This window comes from Corylus avellana, chromosome 3 (assembly GCF_965113065.1).
Source record: "Corylus avellana chromosome 3, dhCorAvel1.hap1.2, whole genome shotgun sequence".
Classification (NCBI taxonomy): Eukaryota; Viridiplantae; Streptophyta; class Magnoliopsida; order Fagales; family Betulaceae; genus Corylus; species Corylus avellana.
Window position 1 is genome coordinate 15,300,465 of NC_142492.1, and position 8,641 is coordinate 15,309,105.

Here is an 8,641-nt window from a genome sequence, read left to right on the forward strand (position 1 = left end):
ATGCTCTGACCAAAAAGGTTGAAGCCCTGGCAGTGGGTCAATCCGTGAATGCCGCCAACACATTCAATGTTGATGGCTGTTCAATCTGTGCTAATCCTATGCACATAGCACAGAATTGTCCATTTTCACCGGCTTTTGCTGAGTGCTCCATGGAACAAGTGAATGCCTTCAATGACTTTAGGAAGCAAGCAAGCGGACCATACTCGGAGACATACAATCCAGGGTGGCGGAACCACCCTAATTTCTCATGGAAGCAGAGCCAACCAATGAATCAAGGATTTCCCTCACAGAATCATGGCCGTTCAACTCCACCAGTGCAACATCCTGCATCTTCGTCACAATCATCGCTGGAGGAAACAATGAAGGCATTCATACAATCGAATAGCCAGGCCATACAAGAGCTCAAAAACTCTACCATGGCAAACACCCAAGCAATAGATGAAGTGAAGAATGCCACCATGGTTAACACCCAAGCAATTGCGAAGATGGAGAGTCAGATTGGATAGATAGCCAATCACTTGGGTGAGAGAGAAAAAGGGAAATTACCCAGTCAGCCCGTGCCCAACCCAAAAGGTCAATATATGGTTGGAAATTCCTCAAATCCTGCACATGGACAAGAACATGTGCAAGCAATTGTCACTCTGAGGTCAGGAAGACAAGTGGACAATCAGGTGGTTGAGCAAGAAGAAGACCCTGCGGGGCAAGAAAAGGAAAAGAGTGGCAACAAAGAGAAGAGAGATGTCGAGCCATCTACAGCCACACCCATTATTGAGGACTCTCCTAGGTCATTTATGCCGAAAGCACCTTACCCTGAAAGGTTGCAAGCCCCCAAGAAAGGAGGGAAGTTTGAGGACATTCTAGAAGTGTTCAAGCAGGTCCAAATCAATATTCCATTTTTGGACGCCATCCAATAAGTGCCTTCTTATGCGAAGTTCTTGAAGGATTTGATCACAGTTAAGAGAAGAACAAATGTCCCAAAGAAAGCATTTTTGACCGAGCAAGTTAGCTCCATCCTTCAATGCAAGTTGCCCATTAAGTATAAGGACCCTGGGTGTCCTACCATCTCTTGCACGATAGGAGTCAGTCGAATTGAGAAGGCTCTTTTAGATCTTGGGGCGAGCGTGAATCTCCTACCCTATTCAGTTTACCTACAATTAGGGTTAGGAGAACTGAAGCCCACGTCCATGACACTTCAACTGGCTGATAGGTCAGTTAAGATACCACGAGGAATCATTGAGGATGTTTTGATCAAGGTGGATAAGTTTTACTTCCCCGTGGACTTCATTGTGCAAGACACAGAGTCGGTCAAGAATGTTGGCATTCAAATACCGGTGATTCTAGGGCGACCATTCTTAGCTACGGCTAACGCCCTGATTAATTGTAGGACAGGGGTGATGAAGATATCCTTCGGAAATATGACAGTGGAGCTGAATATCTTTGATATCAGCAAACAACCATTGGAGTATGATGAAGTGAGAAATGTATGCTTGATAGAGGAGATTATGGAAGAGACAGTGAATGAATCAAGCATAGAAGACCCCTTGGAGGCATGCTTTGCTCAGTTCGGAGAGGATTTGGATTTGGACAAGTTGCTTGAGCAAGCAGATGCAATTTTGGAGACTGCTCTTCTAGTGAGCAGTGAGACGGAGGAGATAACAACACTTGATCCCCCAAAGAAGGAACTTAAGCCTCTACCGGATAACCTTAAGTATAAGTTCCTAGGTCCAGCAGATTCTTTGCCTGTGATTATAGCTTCGGATTTGGTTGATGCTCAAGAGGAAAAATTGCTAGAGGTGTTAAGACAGCACAAGGAAGCTATCGGTTGGACCATTGAGGATATCAAGGGGATCAGTCCCTCGGTGGTGATGCACAAGAAACATTTAGAGGAGAATGCCAAGCCATCGAGGGAGCCACAGAGAAGGTTAAACCCAACTATGCAAGAGGTTGTGAGGGCTGAAGTGATTAAGTTGTTGGATGCAGGGATCATTTATCCAATCTCGGATAGCAAGTGGGTAAGCCCAATTCATGTTGTGCCAAAGCGGGCTGGATTGACGGTAGTAAAGAACAAGGATGATGAGTTGGTCCCAACTCGTATTCAGTCTGGATGGAGAGTTTGCATAGACTACCGCAAGCTAAATGCCGCCACAAGGAAGGATCATTTTCCACTCCCATTCATTGATCAGATGGTGGAACGTTTGGCTGGGCACGCATACTATTGCTTCTTGGATGGTTATTCTGGATATAACCAGGTCCCTGTGGACCCCGAAGATCAGGCGAAGACGACATTTACCTGTCCTTTTGGGACTTTCGCCTACCGTCGCATGCCCTTTGGGTTATGCAACGCACCCACTACTTTTCAGCGGTGCATGATTAGTATTTTTTCTGACATGGTAGAGCGTTTCTTAGAGATTTTCATGGACGATTTCTCTGTCTTTGGTTCATCCTTTGATGAGTGTTTGCACCGCCTGACTTTGGTATTAGTACGGTGCAAGGAGAAGAACCTGGTGCTCAATTGGGAGAAGTGCCATTTTATGGTCAAGCAAGGTATTGTATTGGGACACGTCATATCTCAGAAGGGGATTGAGGTTGATAAAGCGAAGGTGGATTTGATTTCCAACCTTCCACCCCCACGTACAGTGAAGGAGGTTCGCTCTTTTCTGGGCCATGCAGGATTCTACAGGCGGTTTATCCAAGACTTTATCAAGATTGCCAGGCCTTTGTGCAAGTTGTTGGTGAAGGATGCCCCATTTGTATTTGATGAGGATTGCAAGAGAGCATTTGGGGACCTTAAGAGCATTCTGACGTCCACACCCATTATTCAGCCATCCAATTGGGGTGTACCTTTTGAGATCATGTGTGACGCATCGGATTATGCCATTGGAGCTGTTTTGGGGCAGCGTATTGATAGACTCCCCCATGTCATTTACTATGCGAGCAGGACTCTGAACGATGCACAACTCAACTACTCCACCACGGAGAAGGAGTTGTTGGCAGTCGTTTTTGCGCTAGACAAGTTTAGATCCTATTTGCTAGGATCTGAAGTCATCATCTTTTCGGATCACGCAGCATTGAAGTATCTTTTTTCCAAAAAAGATGCTAAATCTCGTTTGATCCGATGGATTTTGCTACTTCAGGAGTTTGACATAAAAATTCGGGACAAGAAGGGTTCCGAAAATGTGGTGGCGGATCATTTGTCTGGATTGACTGTGGATTACACTGAGGAAGCCAGCCCCATTTCGGAGACTTTCCCTGATGAGCAATTGATGCACATTGCTCATGAGCCCGCACCATGGTTTGCTGACATAGTGAACTATCTTGTCATCGGCCAACTGCCTCAGCAGTGGGGGCAACAAGATGGGTCCAAATTTTTTTCCGTGGTGAAACATTTTTTCTGGGACGATCCTTACCTGTTCAAGTATTGTCCCGATCAGATCATTAGGAGGTGTATACCTGAGCATGACCAATCCAATGTCATCTCCTTTTGTCATGCTCATGCTTGTGGAGGCCATTTCAGTGCTAAGAAGACCGCTGCCAAGATTTTGCAATGTGGATTCTATTGGCCTACCCTTTTCAGAGACACCCACGCTTATTGTATATCTTGTGAGCGTTGTCAGAAGCTAGGGAGTATCTCTAGAAGGAATATGATACCCCTCAGTCCCATTTTGATTGTTGAGATTTTTGACGTATGGGGCATCGATTTCATTGGACCTTTCCCGAACTCCTTTGGCTATCTGTACATCTTGGTTGCTGTGGACTATGTGTCCAAATGGGTGGAGGCGGTTGCATGCAAGACCAATGACCACAGAGTTGTGGTCCAGTTTTTGAGAGACACTATCTTTGCTCGTTTTGGTACGCCTCGAGCAATTATAAGTGATGGAGGTAAGCATTTTTGCAATCGGATTTTTGAGCAGTTGATGAAGAAGTATTTCATCACACATAAGGTTGCCACCCCGTATCACCCACAGACGAGTGGACAGGTTGAAGTTTCCAATCGCAAGATCAAGCATATTTTGGAAAAGACGGTAAACCCCAATCGAAAAGATTGGTCTATGCGATTGATAGGACAGCTTTCAAGACCCCGATTGGGATGTCACCCTATCGGCTTGTGTACGGGAAGGCATGTCATCTTCCCTATGGAGTTGGAGCATAGAGCATATTGGGCCATCAAGCAGCTGAACTTCAATCTTTTGAAGGCTGGCTCACAAAGGAAGCTCCAACTCAATGAATTAGAGGAGCTGAGGAATGATGCTTATGAGTCTGCGCGGTTGTACAAGGCACAGATGAAGAAGGCTCATGACCAGAGCATTTTGAGACGATCTTTTGAGCCTAGTGAGAAAGTCCTTCTTTACAATTCACGGCTGCATTTTTTCCCAGGCAAGTTGAAATCTCGGTGGACAGCCCCATTTATCATTCGGATAGTTTTTCCTCATGGGGCCATCGAGATTGAGGATCCTCAGAATGGTAACACCTTCAAGGTAAATGGACAGAGATTAAAACCATTCTTAGAGTTGAGGAGTAAGGAGATTGAGACGACATTGTTGGAGGATCCGAGTTATTCTGAGTGATTGTCGTCTTTTGTGGAGAGTCTGGCTGAAGACTTAAAACTTAGCGGTTGTGGGAGGCAACCCTCATTCTTTCCCTTACCATTTTATCTTGTTTGTTTGTTTTTGTTGTGTTTTTCAGGGCAAGTGTCTGCCATTCAAGTTTGGGGGAGCATTCTCCTACGTTACACCCGACTTGCGCCGTGCACCTGGTATTGTATCTCTGGACCCATTGGGGACAATGTGTCATTTTAGTTTGAGGGTGGGGTAGACATTTCTGTGTCTTTTTCCTTGATTATTCGTGTTGTTTTGTTAAATATATATATATATATATATATATATATATATATATATATATATATATATATATATATATATATATATAGATATATAGATATAAAATAAAAAAATAGAAAACAAAAAAAATATCTGCTATGTTATTGATTAAGGAAGGGTAACACCTATTCTGTGGTTTGCATGTCATTGGTCTGTTTAGCATTTTGAACACAGCATGTCAGTAGGAATCTGAGTCTTTTGACTCATTGTTGGATTAGAGAGATTTCACATGTTCGAGTTTATCACCACGAGCACACTAGCACAGAATCGGTGAGGTATAAGATTTGACTTGATTAGGGTATATTTTGAGATAGGTAGGATGAAGTGTGATGAAACCTTGGCTTGAAAAAAAAAAAAAAAAATTAAATCAGTTTGAGCTTCTCATTGAGTAACCGGACCTCATGCCTCACAAAGCATTGAGTGTTCGCGTAAAAAGATGAGAAACCTAACTTGGTTGGTTGTATGGCTAGTTTGGCTTCGTAGCCTAGTTGACTTGAGTAATTAAACCCTTAGGGATGTTTCTACATCTAGTGCCCTAAAACCATTTGGTTTGGGAGTCTCTGGCCCAACACTCGTTACATGGGTCAATTAGAAAGCTTAAGGAAGCTAAGCATTGCACAGCCTACAAAAAAAAAAAAAAAAAAAAAAAAAAAAAAAAAAAAAAGCCTTGGTTGTTTCATCTGAGCAAATTCCTGTCACATCTAAAGTACACCCAAGTTTGAGAATAAATTGAAGCCTCCAGATTTTATGTTAGTCTCACATTGCACTTATTGGAACATGTGTTGTCTCAAATTTTCATCTTTGAGTTGAATGATTTGTGCTTATCTTGATGATGTGATTGTGGTGTTCATTATGATAAACCTACTCATGATGTTAAAAACCATGTGTTTGTGTTGAAGTCCTTGTGTATGAAATAACATAGTGCATAAATGTTTGTGGGTATCATTCCTGTTAAACCCTCACGAGACTTCATTCGTCCTCTAGGGATGCCTAGGGGTTTAAAAGGCTTGTTGCATGCGCTAAATGCAATCGTATATCCCACGAAAGATGGATTTATCTTTTGTTTTCTATTTTTCCATTCTTGTTTTTAGTTTTGTATTGCTAAGGGACTAGCAATATGTAAGTTTGGGGGTGTGAGAAGTGCTAAAATATTTATATTTTCAGCCCTTAACTTGCATGTTTTAATCCTTTGGTTTTGGTTAATTAGGCCATTTTACTGCCTTTTTGTATTTTCTTTGTTTTATAGGCTTTTGGAAGAAAAGAAAGCGTTTCTGGAAAAATTCCAAGCTTAAAGGGGCAAATTGGGAAGACCTAGAGGATATGGTTAAGCTTAACCAATCATGGTTAAAGTTTAATCAAATAAAAGAAAGGATTAATTCGGAATTTCTCAATTTGAAGTCAAATCGGATTGGATGCAAAATTGGATTCTGAATACGTTTCGGTATTTTGACCATAACTTTCATCTCAGATATCCGATTGAGGTGATTCAAGCGGCATTGGAAAGCTAACTCAAAATACTACAATTCATTGTGAAATAGAAGTTTCCCAATTCGGAGCACCACAAGGCCAAAATCACGCCGTAAGATAGGACCGCAATTTTGGGCGAATCCTATTCCGAGTTGGGCTTAGGTTTTCTTTATCCTAATTGGGCTTGGACTTAAATCTCCGAAATTCCTAGGATTACTAGGGCTTCTAGGGCTCTCCTAAGCCATATAAATAGACCTCTAAGCCTCACAATTGGGGGAGGCCGTTTTAAGCTGAATTACGACGTATTGCCGTGGGGGAGCTTTTGCTTTGTTTTCCATTGTAAGTTTTATTCTTTTGAGGATGACAATTGAATTTTTGGTTGTTATTGTTATCATGAGAGGCTAAATCTTTCAACTAAGGTTGAAGATGAAGCTTCGTCATTGACAAACTCATGTATTCTCGTATTTTGTTTATACAATTTTGACTTCAAATAAGAATGTTGTAGATTTTCATTCAATTGGTTGATTTATATCTTTTAATTGAATGTGATGAACTGTCATTGTTGAAGTTGGATATTTAATGTGTTTCATCCTTCGGATACATCAATTCATTCGATTGAAATCGGATATCCTTTGTGATTCGTTAACCAAACGGATACATAGGATGATTTAATTTCAATTCGGATAATTGTTGTGATTTGTAAAATGGGTGGATTCATTGAATGATTTAAACTTGATATTTGTAAAACATCGAACAACAGTTTGAGCACAATAGTTTGTCGATTGTATGAACAAATACGAGAATATAGAGTTAAGATTTAGCGAAGTGGATTCTGAAACCTTAGTGTTCTTTACCATTTTATTTAATCATTTTCTTTAGTTTATGTTTTGTTTTAGCACGACAAAAATCATGAAATTCGGAACTAGGTTAAAATAGGATTAGTTTAGATAAGAATTAGTTTTCACAACACAATTCCCTGTGGATCGACCTCGCACTTGCACACACGCTATATTGCACACGACTCGTGCGCTTGCGAGTACAATTAAATTTGTACATCACACATGATAGTAGGTGCACTCTTCCTCCATGTATTATCCATTGGGGTTTTCCATCAACTGACTTTAACACTCTTCTTCTTGGTATTGTTGAGGCTAATTGATGGGAGATGCACTCAGCTCCCTAGCCAATTGTCCCATTTCTACTTCCAGTCTTTGAATGGCATGATCGGTTCTTTGAAATGCTTGATCGGCCCTTGTATTGATTTGTTTTTGATCAATCATAAATTGCTGTTGCGAAGTCACCAGGGTGTGTTCGATACTTTCCAGTCTATTTAGCTTTGACTCTTGCTTCTGATTTGCAGATGAATACAAAGGACAAGTTTTAGCAGAATGATCAGAATGAGAACATATGGCACATACCTGGATTTGGGTGGCTTGCTGAATGGGAGAGATGTTCTGAGTTGTCATGGAGTTTACAATCATATTTGATGTCTTCTGCATGGCAGCCATCTGATTTTGTAGTTGTGGAGCCGATTAAGAGAAATATGAATGATCATAGAACTGCGGATATGATTGATGCTGCAGTTCATTAAATTGTGGAGCATGATTTCTAGGAGCTTGAGCCTGCCACTGGAAATTTGACCGTTGGCTCCAGGTTGGGTTGCAGGAATCAAGATAGTTGTCGTTCCCCGGTCTAGAGAATGATGTGTTCTTATGCCCATTAATTTTGTTAGAAATTTGTCTCATTGTAAGGCATTCTTTAATATGGTGATAAGGGTCATGGCATAATAAACATGGTCCATGGGGTGTCAAAATGCCTCCCCACATGTGTGAAATTAAAAAAAAAAAAGAAAAAAAAGTTAAAATTGAAAAGGGAAAATAAAAACAAAATTAAAAATAAAACTTATGAAGATGCAAACTCAATTGACCCTGCATGCATTAAAAGAAAAAAATCAAATCTATAATTAGTGCAGTAACTATGCTGCTATCCGAATGTGTGATCGATTGCACCATGAGGTGCGCTCGATCTCCCTGGATGGGCGCTTGATCGCATCTCCGGAGGCAAAACAGTAACAGCGGAAAAACTTAGAAAAAGTGTAAAAATTAGAACAAAAATACACTAAGTAAAATAATTCCAAACAAAATCAAACAATCCCTAGCAACGGCGCCAACAACTTGTTGTGCCAAATTCTACCTAAATTAATAGATAATATTTAGTACGTTTTACTCGCAAGTGCACAAGATCAAACGATAGTATAGTGCAGCAAATGTGAGATCGATTCCACGGAGATTGTTGAT

At 41.0% G+C, this 8,641-nt stretch overlaps 1 pseudogene; it reads left to right on the forward strand.

Moving 5' to 3' along the window:
* The first annotated feature begins 581 nt into the window (after window positions 1-581).
* On the forward strand, window positions 582-7,935 carry LOC148586844 (uncharacterized; annotated as a pseudogene).
* The last annotated feature ends 706 nt before the right edge of the window (window positions 7,936-8,641 follow it).